We start from the raw sequence: 21,663 nt of genomic DNA, 5'->3' as shown, positions 1-21,663 counted from the left end.
ATTAAAAATCTTTTTGTTGTAGAACCTTTCTTTCCACTTCCATTGTTCAGGTTCTGAGGTCATGTTACGAAGTCAATTCATAATATGTGGATGAAGAATTCACAATATAATTTGAAGTCCCGGCCCGCTTTTTCCCACTAACCAACTACGACCATCGAACAAACTTGGTTGATGAACATGGTTCATGCACCGCTAATGTAGCAGCTTGCCGAGCATTTGACAAACTCGCACCATTCATTTCAAATGGAATTTGTCCCGTGGACACACAAGCAATCCAACCCGTAGGATTTCCTTTTCCTCTTCCCATTCTCACTTCTTTAGGTTTCCCCGTAATAGGAAGATCTGAGAGAAATCTTACCCAGATCTTACCATTTCTTTGTAATTGTTCGCTCATAGCACGATGAAATTTTCTGATTATAGCCCGATGCGCTGCTTCAATGGCTCGATATACGTCAGAAGTCCATTGATGAAAAGGGGCTAGGGAAAGCTTGAACCCAATTCCTACAGTGATGAATATAAGCGCAATTGAAATTCCTGGGGAGTTATACATTTGTGCATCGATAAGACCATTCACTATCTCTTGAAGCTCAATCCCCCCCCGCCCGGATAAACCATAGAGCCAAGAGAAGCCATGAACCAGAATAGAAGAGCTTGCCCTGCCCATGAGTAAATATTTTGTAGTATCCTCATTAGATCGTACATCTCTCTTGGTATATCCTGATAATAGGTAAGAGCATAAACTGAAACATTCTAGAGCTACAAAGATAGTTATTGAATCAATAGCACCACATAAAAAGATTCCTCCTAGAGTAGATGTTAATATGAATAATAGAAACTCTGTTATAGCCATTTCCGTACATTCAATGTACTCTACGGATAGAGGAATACATAAAGTTGAAGATAGTAAAATAAGAAATTAAATGATTTCATTGAAATTGTTCGTTTGGAAATTTCCCAAAAGCTAATCATAGGTTCTTCTGTGCATCGGAACAATAGGGCTGTTATGCTCATCACTAAACTTGTTGAAGAGATGAAATATAACCAAGGTCTATCTTTTTTATCAGAGTTTGAATTGATCATCAGAAGAAGAATTAGGCCAAAAATGAGAATACATTCTGGAAAAATGAAACTTCCATTGAAGAGAAGCAAATGAAATGCTTTCATAAAAATTATCGTAGAATCGAGAATGAAAACTTCATTCTGTACATGCCAGATCATGAATTAGTAACTGCATCAAATTGCCGAAAAAGTCCCAATTGTTTCGGACTTTCTATTTTTTTCTGGAATAAGATGTTTTATTTATGGAATCCCCATGAATAGGATCAAATCTTATTCCATGATATTTCCATAATCTTCCTCTTTCTTACTAAAGCAAGCCCCTGAGATTACTTAGTTGATCTATCAAAGAGTTTCCTAGTCCTGGTCAGCGACGACTATGTTCGCGCTGGTGATCCAACAAAGAGGTTCTAAAGGAATGGTATCTTTCTTTCCGTTACAAACGACATGCTTCGCCTGCTCCCTCCCCGAGTTTATTAGCGCTCCTATTCAGAGCAAAGAGAAGGTTCTGAAAGAAAAGTGCCGCCGAAGCAGCATGAGCAGGCTTCTATCGCTACGCAACAATAGAGCAGGCGTGCAAGAAGTGCCCACATGTTTGAATGATCGGGTAAAGAGAGAGCTTCGTATATTGGATCCGATGCATCGAGCAGAGCAAAGCAGCGTTCCATTCTTTTCGGTGGCATCCTTCTGCATTGGCGACGAGTGGAGTGCCACAATCTCATTCATCATTTTTTATCTACATAAGCCAAAGCCTATAGCACTGGCTACAATAAATGTTGGTTGATCGTATATTTCACTATAGTTATATGATTCAGAGTATCATTTCTTATATGATCCTTTTGAATTCCATATTTGTAGTTGCGATCAGATCTATTCATTAAAAAGAATCGGTTCGAGACATTTCATACGTACCCATAGGTGTTATATTGGATTTGAATCATATTTCGGATCAATCTGTATTTATTGATTGCCTCCATTAGTTGTTGCTAGAAAATATCACTATTCTGAGTTGTGGATCTTCCGAATAATTCCCGCCGCCAAGTCAACAAAGTTATCATGTCGAAACGGGTGTTAGGTGGCGAGGTCGACTCAGACGTCCACACTTGGGCCGCGCAATTCCACCGGGTTGCTCAGGTTGTGCTCCAATGACTAAGGCAACTGATGTAACATGACGTATCGGGTTTGAACGGCTTGTGCTACACCACAGCAGAAACGTATGCACAATGCGACGCAATGAGGTGGGCTGAATCTTGTGTTTGAAAATCAACAAGAAAGCACATCATAATCCATGTGATTTGAGACGTAACCCAGATGACAAGCTAGGGAATGGTCATGGCACAGCCAAGCTCCCAATGATCCGCGTGATCAGCTTGAGGGCTGACAGAGTGGGGGACATTCTTTGTCGAGGAACATCTTCCCCACTGACGTGAACGAGCAAGATCTGACACCGTTAAGAAAACTTACCCTAACACAAGACGATGGCTAATCCTATAACATGTACTAAATCTCTCGAGCAATGGAGCAGTCAAAGACCGGCCCTTAAAGACGTAACAATACTAAAATAAGGGGGGTTACTGACGTGAACGAGAAAAATCCAACACCATCAACAAAACTTTCCCTCACACAAGACAGTGGCTAATCCTATAACACATGGTAAATCTCTCGAGCAATGGAGTAGTGGAAGACTGGCATTGAAAGATGTAACACTACTATAATAGGGGCAATAACGGACGTGACATGTGGACTCAGGCTCAAAGTGCTAGTGACAGATCAGAACTGATGAGGAGTTGTTGAGGGCGGCCCAGCATGAATCACAAATAGAGAATAGAGTCGTGTTAGACTAGCAGTAGGGCGGTCACGAGTGGGTGAAGCAATGTTGTTGAAGGTGCGGTGGAGAGCCCTTGTGGGATGAGCAGACTGTAGTGTTCGCCCGTCCCGATACTGGTACCAGATGCCAGTACCGGGACGGATCCTGTATCAGATACCAGAAAGGCATTTTCCGGTATCAATTTCTTTCTCTGGATATCGGTATCAGATATCGGTTGCTATAGTGCCGATATCTGATACCGATATCCATCTCGATGTCGGCATCCGTCTCTGTCTCAACGAGGCAGATGACGATATTGGATATCGGATGCAGATATTGAAAACCGATATCCACATCGAATTATAATAAAAATAATTTAATTAATATATGTTCAACATTTTGCATAGATTAACGTGGGTATGAGAGTAACAGAACAGTTTTCTGATTAATCACACATCTCGTTTAATATACACAATCGAGTATTTTTAATGTCTTCCATATCGGATAACAGGATTCAGGTTCTGTGTTAAACTTGGAATCCATTTATCCCATATGGAAGGAAATAGAACTCTTCTATTTATTGGACGGTGTCCTCATATATTAAATGATGAATATATATAAGGGTCTTAAAATATAGTGAAAATTGATATAAATATTAATTTAACATTAAATGTAATGTCGGGCTCATTTAATAGATACAGAAAAACTTTTATGATATCTTCCATGTGGGATAACGGGATTATGAGATTACATTAAACTTTGAATCCTGTTATCCCATATGGAAGAAAAAAAAAATTGCACTCTATATATTAATCGAGATTGAATATAAATCAAAACCAAACAACGCTTATTAAACTAACTCGTCTAACGTGATGTGAAGACTATTTTTTTCGGTCGATACCGGATATCGATATCTGGATATCAGTTCCGATATCTGGATACCGAAATCCGATATCCAGTATCTGATACCCGTTTAGTCCTCACCCCCCAATATCCGATACCGATATCCGTCTACCCCTCAGAGACAGATATCATCCGATATCCGATATCAGGCACCGTCTCATTTTTTCCCAGATATCGGATATCGGTTGTCTGATACCGGATATCAAACGGATATCGGTTGGGCGAACCCTATAGAGTGAGATGAGAAAGGGGCACATATGGAAAGCTCGTATGATGAGAGGTTGTGGACCACCACGACAGTTGTAAGTTCACACACGATAGCAAGGTGATGGCAGATCACACGACAAGAAATAGATCAAGCAGCTATAACCCTTGGTGGAACTAGGGACAACATGGTATAGACGGTCAACGCTGCCTTTGGAAGTGTGTGCCCGAAGATGGGTGACTTACTAGCCCACAATGATGATCGTCAGGCAGTGGAGCAACTGAAAGACTGACTCATCTTTGTGTGATGAGAGAGCAATGATTACGTGGAGCTTCCCCACTGAAGGCGACGAGATGGCAGTTCGAGGCAGGTGCAAGAGATGAGTAGGCTCTAATCGGCGATTCAAATGATAAGCGCCACAACAATTCGCAAACAAGTTCAACCATTTGTTCTGATGTGGAAGCGATCTGAACCAACCAGTGGAAGGAATCAGTGATGAGGTTCTATATCCACCAAAACTTCCACCGAGGAAGGCACGCGACAGGGTGACATGGTCCATGATGTTGTGTTGGTAGTACTGAACATCGTTGAACAGCCACCAAGGTGGAACAATAATTGAGATGGGTGGTGAGTGGAGGTGAGGCAAGGCTTCTCCAATCCTGGTGGAATAGTAGTGGTGCTTCGGTAGAAGTGCTCCATAGACTGCAAAGAGCAATCAATCTTCCTCCTAGGTGAGGGTCACAGAGAACCCTAGGCGTAACACAACATAGGCCTTTTTTTCTCAACAACAACAACCCCCACATTCCCTCCCCCCTCTTATTGAAAGAAAGGAGAGAAGTTATGAGCGCCCTAATGGGCCCCTTTTAAGGGGGAAGCTTATTGGGCTTTCCCTTAAAAGGTTCCTTTAGGAAGGGGGTGGGGGGGTGTAGGGAGGACGAAAGAAGCCAAGCATGGAATCCCCCCCTAAAGGTACAAACTAAATCAAACACACAAAGCACATATAGGGGACGCCCATACACACGCAGGAGGCGGCCTCCCTACAACCTGAAGATGATCAGATAATACCAAAATGACGTGAAGAGGGGGCCTGTACATGAGGAATGGCTGCCATAAAACTAAAAGCAGACAAGACACATAACAAAATGATGTGAATACAGTTTCTCAAACCTGGTAGCAGGAATTTGGGTTCTTCACGTTGTCTCCGGTCCACGATGTGAATGATTGGATGGCCTTCCATCAACAACTCTGGTCGCGATGGGTTTGTAGGGTTCTCTGTGACCGCGATCAGGTGGTCACATCAAACACTACAGTTTAGCGACTCACGAGGGAGGTTGTCATCAACGTGAGATGTCGATGTTATGTTGGGTTTTGTTCATATTCATGCAGCGACATTCTGAGTGACAGTGTTTGTTCATATTCCCTTTTTTGTGCAATTTATCACACGTCTCCTGGACGTACAAGACATGCTTCAAAAGAAACTCGTATGGCGTATGCGCACCACACACTCCCTATTGGGAAGTTTTGTTTCTCCCAAGTATGGCGAGTGGGTCCGTCGAGAGATGGATATCCGGGGCCCTCGGCAATGGCAGGCTTGGCAAAAACACTGGCTTGAGATAGCCCAGGTCACACATTGGCGGGTTGGCCGAGGTGCGATTAGCACCTGGTTTGACACTTGGCATGGTGACGAACCCTTAGCTCGCCATCCACACTTTGTAGCTCATCGACTGAGACTAACAGTGGCCCAACTGCTCATGGACAACACGGGACACCTATGGGAGAAGCATGACCTCCCTTCAGACATACTCTCCCAGGTACAGAGTACCCCTAAAGGGACCACTCCCAAACGTGAGATTTGGACGCTCACACTAGCACTTCTGTGAGAAATCCCCCCACTAGCACTAGGGTCGCCGCATCTGGCATCTGGCGATCCTCACACATGTCTCCTTTTTCCTCTAGAGACTCTTACATCGTGGCCTTCTGACTGATGATCGGGTGATCCGTATAGGTCACTCCCTCAGTTCGCGTTGTCACTACTACCCTGCATCACCACAGGCTGAGACTATGGCACATCTATTCTTCCATAGTGAAACAGCCCTAGACTATTGGCATCACATCATTCACCCTTGGCGTCCACTCCTTCCCATCCCACTGACCCTGTTTGAGTGTTTTGGCAAGATATTTCTCTCGCCAACACGCTATAAACGGAGCCCCATCCTACAGATCACCATAGCTTACTTACTATGGGAGATATGGAAAGGGCAAAATTCTTCTCGTTATGTAGGGACTCCCATGTGCGTCGCCGATATCACGCGTCAAGTCAAGCTCTAGATACGGCGCACCCACCATCTCATCTCGCATCGCGACCGCATCTCAGCCCTCACGTGTGGCTTCCTTCACTCTTGGGGAATTTCAGTGACCCTTGGCCCTGTCCGCATTCAGCTACAGGCCGTCTGTTGGCTTCCACCGCCACTCGGCATCCTCAAATTGAATGTAGATGGTGCGGCCAAAGGGAACCGGGGGCCAACAGAGGGAGGTGCTATCCTCCATGATCATATAGGGGGCCTTCTCTTCGCTTTTCCTCTCTATATGGCATACAAACTAATATAGGAGCCGAAGCTATGGCGATACGTGATGGTTTACTCCTTTGCGAGGTACAAAACCTTCACCACGTCATCGTAGAATCGGACTCACAGGTGTTGGTTGACAAGCTTCGTGCATGTACATGCTACCAGTGGTGCCTACATCGCGTATGGGCGGACATCATGCGTTACCGCCCTTGCACAACTAGTATATGTCACTAGCTGCGAGAAGGCAATCAGACAGTAGATGCCCTGGCCAACCATGCGGTACACACACAACACCCCTCCTCTCTTTTTCTTTCTTGGCAAGCCCTCCCTCCCTCAGCTTGAGCATGCTATCACGTGGAACGTCTCGGCTTGCCGACTCTCCGTATGCGTCTCATACTACTGAAGGAGGGCCCGCAAGGGTGGTGGATTGCATGGAACACTCGAGGTGGGCATGCCCAACCTCTCGCCTAATCGGACGACATTCACAACGGCGGGGTGGACTGCACACAATTGCACCATTGTAGCTCCTATGCGGCTACCGCACTCTCCGCCCCCACTTTCTCTTGGAGGGAGCAGGGACGGGTGAGGTCGGGACGCGCAAACTTCTTCGAGACCCTGCTAGATATCATTTATGTATCTTTTCCTTTCTTGCACATTGGCGTGGACGAGTGTAATGGGGATATTTATGCTCGCTCCATGCCTATAAACAATGATAAACATTCCACTTTATATATAAAATCCCCCTGGGTGGCGTCCAGGGCACGGCTGAAATGGACTACGGGCACAACCATAGCATTGCCATACCCGGCACCATGTTTTTTGCTAAAAAAAATGGTGGCACCAACCACGATCCTCCTGTTACTGGCAACGGAGGTGAGATAATCGCTTGAAGGTAGCAAAAGGACTGGGTAATAGCCAACGTTCTGGCGATCTTCCTCTCAGTTTATAACCTAGAAAGAACCACAATAATAATCCCCTTGGAACGGAGGTGGGAGACCCATTGGGAAACAACACATTTCAACTTTTCTTCTCAAAAATCTTCAAGGACACATACAATAACACTGCCCCCTTTTATAGTGGGGAAGGGTGTGGTTGCCCTTATGGACCTCATTAAGGGAGATATCCACCATGGACTCTCCCCTAATAGTGTAAACAAAAACAAAACAAGATACTCTACCCCCAAAAACCAAAACAAGATGAGCATGAGGGCCCGTAAAATGGGAGGCCTCCATAGAGTCAAAGGAAATGAAACGTACCCAAAAGAAGATGCTAGGAGGCTATCATCAAGTTTGATATTGGAAATTTGGGTTCGTCACATTAGCTCGGGCTCCGCAATGTGGCTGTTGATTAATCTAGGCTTGATCTGCTGGATATCCCTTCATCATAGTGTAGACACTGAGCGTCACAACAGTAGTGACGTATGCAAGGATTGGCACTGGGTGTCGGCCACAAAAAGGTGTGGTGGCAATGGCTGCAGCGATGATGAACCTAGTGGCAGCGTGGTTGACAACCCCAAAGGGATTTTATTGATGAACAAGGGTAGGCAACAATGGCCCGCGGCGGCGGTGAACCTATGACGTAGGACGACTACGAGGTAGGCGAGGAAGGGCGGGACGACAGGATATACGGGCTAAGGGTAGGATGGATGTGTGAGGGATAAAACGATCCACAGAAATTCACGGTTGGATTCAGATTTAAAACCGATGAAAATCTGGTGGTGCAGCTCCGACCCTTTCGAGGGCGGGAGTACTGTCTTCCCCCACCGCGACGATGCCTAAGCACCGAAATCAATACTCGAATTCGCGTCATGAGGTAACACTCGAGAAGAGGATAGAAGATGTAGAAGCTCAAATCAAATCTAAATCTGACAGCGGTGGAAACTTCTCGAGAAAACACTGGACGGAGAACACTTTTGACACCAAAGAGTTCAGGCATACCTCGGCACCGTAGTGCATGAAGAGGATGCGGGTAATTCCGGTCGTGACTAGGCTGGGCGAATCCGGGCGTTGAGCGGCCCACTGGACGAGGACGATGCTGGGCGTTCCGGGCATTGAATGGCCCTGGTTGAGTGCAGATGTCGTGGTCGCAGAGTCAGGTGTAGGCGAACACCCGCGCGCCCGAAGCGCGGGTAGGGTGCGGGGAGCGCACGGAGCGCGCGGAGCAGCGCGCGCAGGCGCATAGCACGCGGGCGCGGAGAGCGCGGAGCGCCGACGCGCGCGCGGAGTACGCGTAGTGCGGTGAAGCGCACCTGGAGCGAAAGCGTCGGACGGCGTCGACGACGATCGACGTCCAGGCACAAGCGCGCGCAACACGGGCCGGCAGCCTAGAATGTGGCTAAGGGCGTGACCTGGGTGGCCTTGGTGGGATTGCCCAAGGCGGCCTTGGCAGGATCGCCTGGGCAGCCTTGGTAGGGCTGCTTGGGCGGCCTTGGCGGGGCTGCCTGGGCGATCCTGGCGAGGCTGCCTAGGCGGCCCTGGCGGGGCTGTCTGGGCGGCCTCGGTGGGGCTGCCTAGGGCGGCCTGATGGGGTTGCCTGGGCGGCCCTGGCGGGGCTGCTTGGGCGGCCTTGGCGGGACTGCCCTGGGCGGCCTTGGCGGGACTGCCTTGGGCGGCCTTAGCGGGGCTGCCTGGACGGCCCTAGTGGGGCTGCCTGGGCGACCCTAACGAAGCTGCATGGGCGACCTTGGCAGGGTTGCTTGAGAGGCCCTAGCAGGGTTGCTTGGGCGACCAAGACCGAGCGGCCCTGGCGGGGCGGCCTGGTGGCTCTGGCAAGGGCGCACAAGAGAGGGAGAGAGGGAGAGAGAGAGAGGGAAAGAGAGGGCAGACGTCGCAAGGCGGCGGGAGCGGCGGCGACGGCGGCGGCGACGGCGGCGGCTGCGATGGATAGGGTTAAGAGGGTAGGCGAGGCTGGGCAGTCCTTCAAGAAGAGTTGAACAAAAACTCAATTCTTGAAATTATGACTGCCTAAGATTTTCTTGAAAACAATGGCCTTTATATAGGCCTTGGAGGAAAGAGAAATTGACGAGAAAGTAAAGATGTGTGCCGTGTCACTCCAAAGGGCAGTTGTGGCTCTGCCTTTGGCGTCGTGTCATGACGCGCATAGAGACGTGCTAGTTGGCGGTTATGGCGTGTCGGCTTTAGTGTTGACTTCGGTTGACCGTGGCTGGTTGACTTTAGTTGACTCCGGTTGACCGTGGTCCATAGCAGGTGTGTTGACTCCGGTTGACCGTCGTGACGCGTTCGTCGATGATATGTTGGCATCCTCGCCATCAACCTAGAGCCAGCAGATCTTGCAACGTCGTTTCTCCTTCAGCCTACTCTAGAAAGTTGTAAGATAAATTTCCATGATGGAGAAGGTGGGAACCCCAATCAAACGAGCAACTCAAACTTTCAATTATCTCAAATGGAATGTTGATAACACCCTAATTTCTGTCTTTATTTCATGTTATTAGCATGATTTTATGCATTTAAAGAGCTTAAAATGGGGTTGTTATCATATATTTACATGAAAATAGTGTTTTCTAGTGATTTCTGATTTTTCCCTAATTTTCTGTTAATTCTATGAATTTTAAAGGATTTATTGAAGCTCGAAATAATTATTTTTGAATGAAAATGGCATATTTAATATTTTATTTCGACATTTATCAGCATGGGAATGAATCAATGAAATTTCTAGAATTTTCTAGAATTTTCTAGAATTTTTTACGAATTTTTAGGATTTTTCTGAGATTTATTTGAAGAGGAAATTATTTATTTCAAGGAAAAAAAGTATATTTATAATAGAAAAAGAAGTATTTTTATTATTTTCGAACTTTCAAGGGCCTTTTTGCGAACTTTCGTTGTAAAAATACCCTGAAAACAGCTCTCATTCGCCACTGCAGGCGTAAATGTCCAATTTAAAATTTTACAGGGTTTTATTGCAATTTTTAATATATATTTTTAATTTTTGAGGAGAAATCGGAGGAGAGAGAGTGTGCCAGGGGCGTATACGCAATTACTTTTGGGCGGCGTCCAAAAGCAATTCCAGGCTTTTTAAGGACTTTTCTGCAAAAAGGAGGATTCAAAATGCGCCAGCCAATGAGAGAGCCACACGTCATTGCGTGTTTAAAAACGAAACTAATAAATAAATCAATTTTAAATCCAATGGATTAAATTGGTTTAAAATTGATTTATTAATAACTTTTGATCCTGAAGTCCGATTGAGATGATTTTTTTATGGATTTGTTCGTCTTGATCCCCTCTTTCTATCTGTATGGTTGGATTATTCAGATCCAGCTTACATTGATAGATAAATATTAAGTACTAAACGGGGGTAAAATGGTGATTTTAACCATATAACCTAAGTATAAAAGCTAAATTTCGAGAGGGGGAGCTCATTCTTGATGGTTCTCTATCACAGCTGCAAGACAGAGAGGAGTCCCACCCTGGATCAAGTTATCTGGTACTTTTTCCTTGATTGTATTTGGATTTGTGCGTTTTGAATGAGATTAGTTCAATTTCTTGTTTCTTCTTCTTAGTTTTGATCTGAAATTCTAAATCGCTTGGCTTGAGCGACATGTACAAGCCCTGATTAGGATTGAGAGGAGAATTTGAGGGATTCAACTAAGCATTCAACTGCATTCCAAAGAAAAACTCTAAAAAAATTAGTTTTAATTCTTAGGAGATTAAATTACCCCCATTTCAGTGCTGAATTATCAAAGTTGCAAAAACAAACCAAACTCAAATTAAAAATTCCCTTTTAACCTCTCTAATTGACCTCTTGGATCTTTTTATTAGGATCAAAGAAGCCAATTTAGAGCTCCATATTTCTTCTATTCATCTCAACTCTTCTACCACCCTTTCTAAATTCTCATCTAATTAGGGTGACTTGATCCTCATTGAAGATCAAATTCAGTTTAATCAGAGTGAAACGACCAATACAATCACCAAATCGAATTCCTTACTAGCTTCCCTTGGACGACACTCGTACTTATCACTATAAGTCTTAAGTGGAGTTCTTATAAATTTTATTACATAAGCCAAAATCCACAACGACAAGGGCTAAAAATTGCATAGTTTTTACCCCTATTTTCGGCTTATCAAATGTCCAATGGGTCTATGGAGGCCTTCCCTTATATAGGTAGGGAGGGTTGCCCTAATGGGCTCGATTAGGAGAATGTCCAAAGAGGAGGGCTTTTCGTAATGGGCCGAACAAAACCAAAAAAACACGAAAAAAGAGGTGGATAGCCCAAAACACAAGGGCCCTTGATAAAATCCATAAAGATAATAAACGTGCAGAAAATAAAAAACTCTAGAGGTCTGCCGTCAAACGGGATACTTGAAGCTTGGGTCATTCGCATACTCTCGGCTCCACAATGCAGCTGCTGACAAGCTCTGGCTTGATCTTCTAGATGGTCACTCATCAAAGGCGGATGGCAATAACTTGAAGAAAATTTGGTTCTGAAATAATTTAACAAGTTCAAACGAAACTGAGTATGAAAAAGGTCTATAAGTAGGCCATTTGCTATTGCTATAAAGACTGATTAGCTTTTTATGGTGTGGCTTCGCTATCGCTACTGGTTGACCTTCAAAGGAGTCTTCTTACCAGAATGCCTATAGACATTAAGCTTTTGCAAAAGCACGACTAGACAGATTCTGAAATATTTTCTGCATGAACTTGACTTACTTGTAGTAAGGTTTAGAGGTTCAACATGGTGATGAGCAAAAGGTGTGACTTTAGTAGTCTACTAAATGAGCATTAGAGAAAATTGAGCGAACAAACTTCCAATTCCTCGCCCTAAAATTTCATTCCATTTCAGCTTCCCTGGTTCAGTTGGTTTGGAGGATTAATTGATTGGATACCCCAAGAATCATAATCTTTCAAAGGAACAGCCTCTACGATGATAGATAGGTCAGGTTTGGCATATATGCCCTCTGAATAGTATAGGAGCATTTCAGCTCATACTGCTGCCTGCCTCACTTCCTAGGAATCTACTTACTAGGGGAGAAAACCAGAAATTAGGTAATATTGTATCAATGAGTGGGTGGAATCCAAGCATCATCAAATTAAATTAACGTGAGGCACGAGTTTACGAGCGGGTTTGATTGGGCAACTTTAAGAGCTGCGTATCTCCATAACATTTCTACTTTAAATGATCATGAGTTGACTGTTGATTGCGCTAAATAGACAGTTTTTCAGTTCTTTCAGAATCGAAAATATTGTTCTTCAATCCTTTAGGCAGCTTAGTTAATTTGTAAATGTCTTAGAAATTCTCGTATAACAAAGAGAGTTGATGTTAATCAAGGAGGTTATCCATCAGATAAATGAAGGTGATGTTAATCACTGATTTTTCGGGAGAATAGTTCTTAATTTTAATCAAAAGAACAGATCGAGAAAACCATGGAGATAGAAAGAGACTCTCGCATCTATTAGATATAGAGACACTCTCCTGACAAATAGAGAGTAAATTGCTAGTAAATCCATCTAATCTCATGACGCTTTTCGCCAACAAGGCAACAAAGTGATTGATCAAATAGAGTGGAAAGTAATAGGTCGTTATCCCCGCAGTCACCCATGATGCAATATAACCCTTTAAATTAGTTCTTTTTTCACATGAAATGACTGTTTCTTCTCCCTCTTGTAAACTCTCCCCTAAAGAACCTGTTGTTGAGTAATGAATTGAATAGTAAAAAGAGCATATCCAGATCATTCACTGCATTCCTTGCTCATCATGAACCTTTACTGCATAACCTTTGTAACCTTTGGATAAAATTCAGAACCTCTTTCTATTATGCATGTCGCCGGCAGAAAATTTCTTTCTCATAGATGTCTAAGTGTTTTCTTGCCAAGGGCTATATTTCATTGACGGGTAGTTCATGATTGTGATGGCACTTGCACTTAAGGACTTCATCCTCACCTCAACTCCATTTTCTAACTTCTTCACATGTAAACTCGCCCCCTCATAGACTCGTGCCATTATTTATTTTTTTATTTCTTTTGAGCCTGCTCTATCACTTTGCTCCTAATTGCATGCCATCAGTTATGAAATAAGAAAATAAGAAGAAATGCAATCAAAATAAGATTAAAACAAATCAAAGAAAATAATAAAACATTAATGAGAGGCTAAGCACCGACCGAGGATGGAACAGAATAAATCAGCTATTATTAATCAGGATGTCAAGTCCACATCTCCTTGGAAAGGTGGAGAATGGAAAGTTTGAGGTTCAGAGGTTATCCAGCCGATAAATAGCAGCTCCGAATAGTACGTGGAGCTATGGTGGATCTAGGTGCCCTGGAGGACTCCCAGTAGAAGTCGCTCATGAAAACACTGCCTTGATCCAAAATGATGGTTGTAGGGGACCCGTGTAGCTTGATGACGTCTCGGGTGAATTTGTCGGTCACCTCCTTGGCAGAGAACACCATGCAGGCCTCTGGGTGCAAGGTCCAAAGGCCTACAGGCACACCCTCTAGGGCCCAAAAAGGTCTCAGTGCACGACGGTCCCCGGGGTCTTACAGCTCGCCGAGGGTTGGCTTTGCCTCAAATGCACACGCAATGAGCTCGTTAGTGGTGTTTGAGCAGAGACGATTTAGCTCAGCTCGAAGCGCGAGGTGGAGGGTGGCGTGGAGCGTGTGTATGGCCATGTCATCGGCAAGAGTGGGCAGATAGCCCATGACCTCCATGAAAGAGGCCACTAACTCGTCCATTGTGCTGGTTTGATAAAGACTAATGAGGCGGCAATACAGGACGAGGGGGTTGATACCGTAACGACATTTGAGTTGTCACTTGAAGTCCAGCCAATCTATGAAACCCGTGTGGTTGTCAATGTAACAGAACCGTGCCAACGCCTTCCCATTAAAGTACGAAGACGCGATGTGCAGGCATTCCATGTCGTCTATCAGAACGAAGTGGAAGGATTGCTCGAATCATCTAAGCCAGCGGTCCGGGTCTCCTTTTGAGAAGACGTGAGGCTCTGCCATATGGAGCCGAGGATGACCCCTGTCTCGATGACCCTTGTAAAAGGTCGATTTCCCAGGGAAGAGTTGCCACAATGGGCGATGCCATAAAGCATCAGACTCCGCGTCAAAATTTCACCGTCATGGCCCCCCCCACATGTCACCCGCTTGATTGTGCCGCATGAATACATGGGGTAGTCGATGGGGTGCGTCAGCCCAAGGATGATCTTCTCTGTCAGCACCGAGGACTCGGTGGGTACGGGGGATGCACCTGCAAAGCGTGTCCAACTGGCCCTCCTTCCAACTCCCCCACGTCCCAATCGTTAGTGTCCCGAGTAAGACCAAGCCGTAGTAGGCCTGCACGATCCCGCCCGTCCTGCACGACAATCCCAGGCTTTTCATCAACAGCTTCTGTGCATGGGTTGGGCCTGTAGGAACCTGGTTCAGCCAGTTCGTCACGGTGAGAGTCGGGCCTGCCCCGTCGCTGACTGGGACCATCGCGGTCGAGGTCAACCTGATCTCTTTTGTTTGGGTCAGCCCTCCCCCAACCCTTAATGAGCCCATAGGGAAATGGGCCTCCCTCTCATCAGTAAGGGGAAGGGTCTTTGTGCCTATCCCATGAGGCTGGCTCAGGGTCGGCAAGCCCTTTTCCCCCCTCGAGTGACCCGTTAGTGTTTGCCTGTGCGGGGTTGCGAGGTTGCCCTAGCACGTTGAAAGACCCAGCAGCGGCAAGGGAGCGCAGCACCTGCAAACCGTCAAGGTTTAGTGCAGCCTCCATGGGTTGCCCCAGCGGTGACGTCATGTGCAATGAGGCTAAGGGGCCCACTCCCATCTGACCTCCCTAGCGGCGACTAGGAGAAAGAGGTAGTGGCAGCAACAGACTGTCCCCTTTGTCATTGTCGTCAGAGAACGAGTCAGTCACGACTTCGTCTATCGTGGCAGGAGAAGGCCGGTCAGCGACGCTCGCCTCTATTACAAAGTGAACTGTGCCAATCCCCCCTGAGTAGAGAGGAGAGACTCCTGACTGCGTGGGATGTCGATGGTGGTGTCGACTGATGTTGGTGCATCGACATGAACAACTGCATTTGCTTGGGGAGGGGAGTGAGCAGTTTCATCTGGGTAGTGACATTCGAGAACATCAATGATGGACCTCATCGTTGTGTCGTCTCTCCTTGAGGAAGATTCGGCGTCTGATTTGGGCTCCATGATGGCGGGGTGGAAGCTAGGGAGGTCTGGCTCTAAAACCAGATTGAAACGATCCAAGTTTGGGGCCTATGGATAGCCAATTGTAACCAAATGATCAGTGATAGAACGATGTTTCTAGAGTCAATAATAGAGCAAGGGGGAAAGGATAAGAGAGGAGGTTCTCGGGGTAGAGAGGACAGAAACGAGAATGGTTGTGGGAGAGTAGCTTCAAGCTCGACCGGAGGGAGAGTGCGCAATTGTGTGAATGCCTGCATGTTGCCCTGTCGAGGGCCTCCTTAAGTAGGGGAAGGGGTGAGTTGGGCCGTGTCTTGCATATTGGGCCCGTGTCAGACCTTCTGTCAAACATAGACCCTCCTCTGTATCATATCAAACGCAGAGAGCGCCGGGATTGAACTGCTCACGTTACAAAACTAGCGAGGCGATAAATGGGTGCGTGAATTGGAAATGCAATGTGTAGTGATAATTCCAATGAGTAATAAGTCGGCAAACTTGCTGACTATCTATTAACTGACGTAAATGGATCGTCCCGGTCAAACTCCCAAGGACCCAATATGATCGACAAGATGTCCTATGAAGAGGGGGACACAATGCATCGAGTGGTGTCCACAACCTTCGCTGCTAGCTATCCTAGTTGCTATCTCAATAAACCCCTACCTCTTGACAAGTAAGTGTATACTTCTATGTGCTGATGTAGACGTAGGGTTCAGGCAGTGGAGCAAGAAAGAAAGCAGCACTAAAGAGACTAATGATACTGCAATAATGGAGGGGAGAATTCAGTTGAATCTTAGCAGGTCAAACCCGGGAGTCCGATGCAAAGAGTCGATGCAGCACAATACATTGATTTTTGATATGGTCAGTAATTGTGTGCAACCCAAATAGCAATGGAGGGACGGTCCAAAAAGGGGACGGCCCAACTGGGTGTAGTGGTCCACATGGCACGCAATCGATGGACACCATGAAGGTTGTGATGAAAAAATAGAGGGTGGCGAGCGTCCTGCGTTGTGGTCTGATGATCAATGATGTTGGACGGCGAACAATGACAGAGGAGTCCTCTGTGTGTGTAGGAGTAGGAGCATGTGGATAAGTGTAACGCGGAAAACACAACTTGAGATGTCGAAGGAATACATGAATGACATTGGCGATGGCGATTCAACAACACCCTACGCCTCTATAAACCTCACAACGATGAAAGATCGTCCGTAGGTGAACCGACCCTCACTAGAGGGTGAGGATGGAAACAGGTTTGCTTGACGGACATGCACCAAGGACACGATCAAGTCGGTATTTAGACCATTTTTAGTGATCCAGGGTGAATGGTTGCTTCGATGGTGATTTCACTAATCGAAAGCTTGATGACACCAGATTGAGAAAATGACCAAGAATTCCCAGCAATGATGATGCAAGACACAAGAGTGGGCCACTAGCAACCTAAGGGTATGCTTGAAGACAAGAGTACATTCAAGAAACTCAATGTAGGGAAAGACTCCAAGAAACGAAGACAACAAACCAGGGGACTGCACTGACGAAGGTATCGTTCTTCCAGCAGAGTGAAGGCTGGCTCGGTGAAACTGACAATGCACAATGTGCGACGTCCCACGATCGACTCTAGAAAACTATGAAATAACTTCCAGAAGAGGGAAGTGGAGAAATGAAAGAAGAGGACTTCAATTTTCGAAAGGCGTGATCTCTGGGCTTCCTTGGGCATGCCTCCCTTTTATACAGGGTAGGGAGGATGCCCAATTAGGCCGAATGAAGGGAAACTGTCTCGTGACGAGAGATCTTCCTTTAACGTACGTAAAAAAAAATAATGAAAACAATGATGGATGAGGCCCAAACATGAAGGCTCATCCAAAAATTCAGAAAGAAAACAAAATTCATGAAAATAAAAGTAGATGCTCACAACCTGCCACAAGGTCGTGTACTTGAAGTCGGGGTCATGGACGATGACTCGAGCAGTGTGGTGAGTTCAATTTAATTCGGCCAATTGGGCATCCTCCCTACCCTATATAAAAGGGAGGCATGCCCAAGGAAGCCCAGAGATCATGCATTTCCAAAATTGAAGTCCTCTTCTTTTGTTTCTCCACTTCCCTCTTCTGGAAATTATTTCATAGTTTTCTAGAGTAGATCGTGGGACGTGTCAGCTCACATTGGATAGACAAAGTCAAGAGCAACGAGTCAGCGCCACAGGATCCCACGTGTACACGTGGCACACACATGTCACATTTCTATTGGAATAGAAGGGGAATCGATGATGTGATGCACACTAACGCGACTCCATGTGAGCTGCAACAAAAGCTATTAAACTATATATTTAAACAATGAACTATCATTATTCCTTTTGTTTTTTCCTGGGGCAACACGTGACGTGACGAGAGCCATCAATCATGGATGATGACGATGAATCTCAGCCAATCATCGTATTTAACTCCAAGATGGGAGAAAGCCCTAACCAAATGGTGTGATGGCACTGACGAAGATGAGGCGAGAGAAATATTTGAATTAAATTGATGGCTAGAAATCATCTAACTTCCAAGCTTGATATCCGACGATCCAGAACTCGGATCGAGCTGTAACTTTAAGGGCAGCTTCCCCCTTTCATCCTCTATTCATCCATATGTTCTGGATATATAAATTGAGCCCCAATACAGGTAAAAAAACATCTTTAAGCTCACTTCCTCCTAGAGCGGCTAATTGAAAGAAAGTGAAGTTTTGAAGGTCCATCAAGTGTTCCTTGGTGTTTCTAGTGCTTGGAGAGGTTCAACATAGAAATGGGGAGGTTGATCTGTAGCAGTAAGACGTCGTGATCCTGGCTGAATATAGGGGTCTAAGGTTAGCCTTTCGCCTTACATTGAATCGTCTCCAATACACAGTGTAACCACCTTCACAATCCAACACCTTCTTTCATTACTATCACCCATACACTTCTATGACCATCCATTGTCATCCACTCTCATCCATTTCACATCCCACGCTACACCATCACGATCTTGTCATCTACCTCTATCTCTCCAATTAAAACCAATATACATCACTACCTATTTACTTTATTCATCATATTATCTCAATATCACCACCTTCATCACCATATCCACTACCTACCACATTGTCGTCACGATCCCATCTCGACTCTTCATCCTCGTCCATCTTAAACCTAATTATTAAAAACCTAATTAACCATCTCTTATCCTATCGTTCACTCCAATCACACTTTCATTGTCGTATGCATAACTCTTCTCATTGTCTTGCTTCGTCCAATTGAGATCGTACTTTCCCTAATATTTGTTCCTTGTGGAGATGATCATTACTCGTCATTTGGTAACTAAATTATTTATGATAATAGATTTATAAATTTTATTGATTCAATTCAAATTTTCAACGATATAATATCTACCCAAATTTAGAGTTTATCAATGTACTAACAAGAGGGTGCTCTTAGGGGACAGATTTCACCAAACTGATATGTTTCGATACCTCAATGGTACAATACCTATTATCAATTAGGTTGGTTCATCCACTATATATATGAGGGTATTTAGACTTGGGAAACTAAAGACACATTGCATGTGAACAGTTATGTTTTGACTATGGCCTATGAGTCTCAAAATGAAAGATTCAAATTAGTAGTATATCAAATGCAGCTATAATAAGTCTGTAAAGAAAATTATGTACTGAATATGGGATCTTACATGATTGGTATAAGAGAGGATTGACTTAACAAAGAATATGCATTTAAATTCCCAGCAAGATAGTTTAAGTCTTGTAGAAGGTTTTCTCAGACTACTTCATAAGACATAAATACTAAGTAGAAAAGAAAATTAAGGTTTTAAATTTAACTATACCTTATTTCATTTGCAATTCTAATTCATATGAGGGATTATAAATACATGATAACCAATGACTGTAAATGTTCCATGAGAGAGTTGACATACTCCTTTGCATGTTCTTGAGCATGAGATATAGCTTGACACCCCATTTGTTGATGAATCGACCTATACATTGTTAGGGTTAAATAAATCATTTAATAATTAATATTTTTTGACATAATTAATTGAAACAAGCTGGCCAATGAAAAATTTTGAGCCATTGAAATTATTTTATTGACTCTTACATTGGCTTAGTAGGCAACATTCATGGTTTTCAAACATTTATGGAGACATACATAAATTTCCTATAGACATGTGAGTTTTCAAACATCAATGAAATTAGCTCAGGTATTATACATATATGGCACCCTCTTTTCATATGCATGTGAGTCATTTTTAAGTGCTCTCCCTTTTGATCTTTTGATTTTCATAGGTGTTGCTTCCAATGAGAATATATGCTGAGGAAATCCACTCTGATTTTTTTGTGGCAAAATGTGATAGGAAATACGAGGAGATCCTCTATTATGAACATCATGCAGATAGGTATAGAGTCCAACATTTAAATGACTCACACAAACACATTCAAGGTATCAATAAATCATGAGTTCAGTTTGTGATTTATATTTTTTGTTATAAGATATGTCTTCTATATGGTATTATTCCATGTTATTGAGTTTAGATTGAGTCAATTAAAACAAAAATATATAATTCTAGTATCCTAGTCATGCCAAGGAAATGTTGGAAATTTCATGTAAATTTTTGCCCACCACGGAGGCTTCCACATTCCAGTCCAAATTTTACTCAAATTCAGTGACAATGTATTCTATCACATAAAAGAGCCTTCACCTTAAGGGAAGCATACGTAAATGCAACTTATAACTTCAAAGACATTGATCCAACTGCATGGAGAACAAGGATCATTGGATCAGACTTCATCATACAATAAATTAATCAACATGTTTTGTTCACTTGGTTTGGCCTTATTCATCAGTTTTCCCTTTGTTATTTTACCTATGGTGTTACATATCATACAGTGGAACAAATACTATGAAGTATATTCTATTATTAAAAACTCATGGCCAACATAACGATTATTAGTAATTGAACGAACGGAAGAGTGAGAACAAACTGAATGTGATTTTTGAATAATCACATAAAGATTCCTCTACTATGCATTTGAATTATGTTTCAAAAAAATCAAAAATATTTTCACTTTAAGATGATTCGTGATGAATTTACACTTTATTGGGTAATAGGCAATGGAAATATATATGTTCGGTCAGCCAATCACACATTCCACATCTCGTTCCATGTTCATTAATAGAACATATTCATTATCGTGCACATGTGATGCTTATAATGAAGTCCATTAATACATGCTCGGACTTAGTGAATTAGAAGATCACCAAACCTTTAGGCATGTGTTCTAAATATTCTTATTTGAAGGATACTCAAGAAGGACATCAAAGTGTCCAGATACAATAGCGTTATCTAGCACTCATATCATGAGTATGGTCGTTCCCCTAGCCATTAGTGTGGAGACACTAAAAAGATAGTGGGTGCCATTTTGGGGGAAAATTACACTGAATTGATCTGCACGAATCCCTCAATAGTATTGTACTAAACTGTCAATGAGGTTGATTTATGTCCAGTTGTGTAAGTTATCTTTATGCATGAGACGCCAAAGACGTCTTATAATGTACAGTTTTACTTTGACTATGACCTGCGTGTCTCTAATTATGGGACTGTATATAACCTTAGTTCTGGTGCATCAAAGAGTTCACGAAGACAATTGAATAGTCAAGATGGAATCATCCACCCAAAGTGTGAGAGGTGACAGCTCAAGGAAGATGATGCAATGAAGTCCTTGGCCAAGACAGTGAAATATCAAAGAAGAGTTCGCTGATTATTTCAGAACGCATCAGTACTAACTCAGATGACCGATTAGGGTTTGACAATTGACCATACCTTAAGATATCCCAGGAGAATCAAGTGGATGAGGGACTATACATACACAGTAACCGACGATGAACAGGTTCCATGAGTGTCTCAATATACACTCCTTTGTATTTTCTAGAGCACGAGGTGTAGCTTGGCACCACACGTGTTGGACACTCAACCTAT

This window comes from Wolffia australiana, chromosome 14, assembly GCF_029677425.1.
Source record: "Wolffia australiana isolate 7733 chromosome 14, ASM2967742v1".
In the NCBI taxonomy this organism is placed as follows: domain Eukaryota; kingdom Viridiplantae; phylum Streptophyta; class Magnoliopsida; order Alismatales; family Araceae; genus Wolffia; species Wolffia australiana.
The sequence above is the reverse complement of the archived record's forward strand: the minus strand, read 5'-3'. Positions refer to the sequence as shown.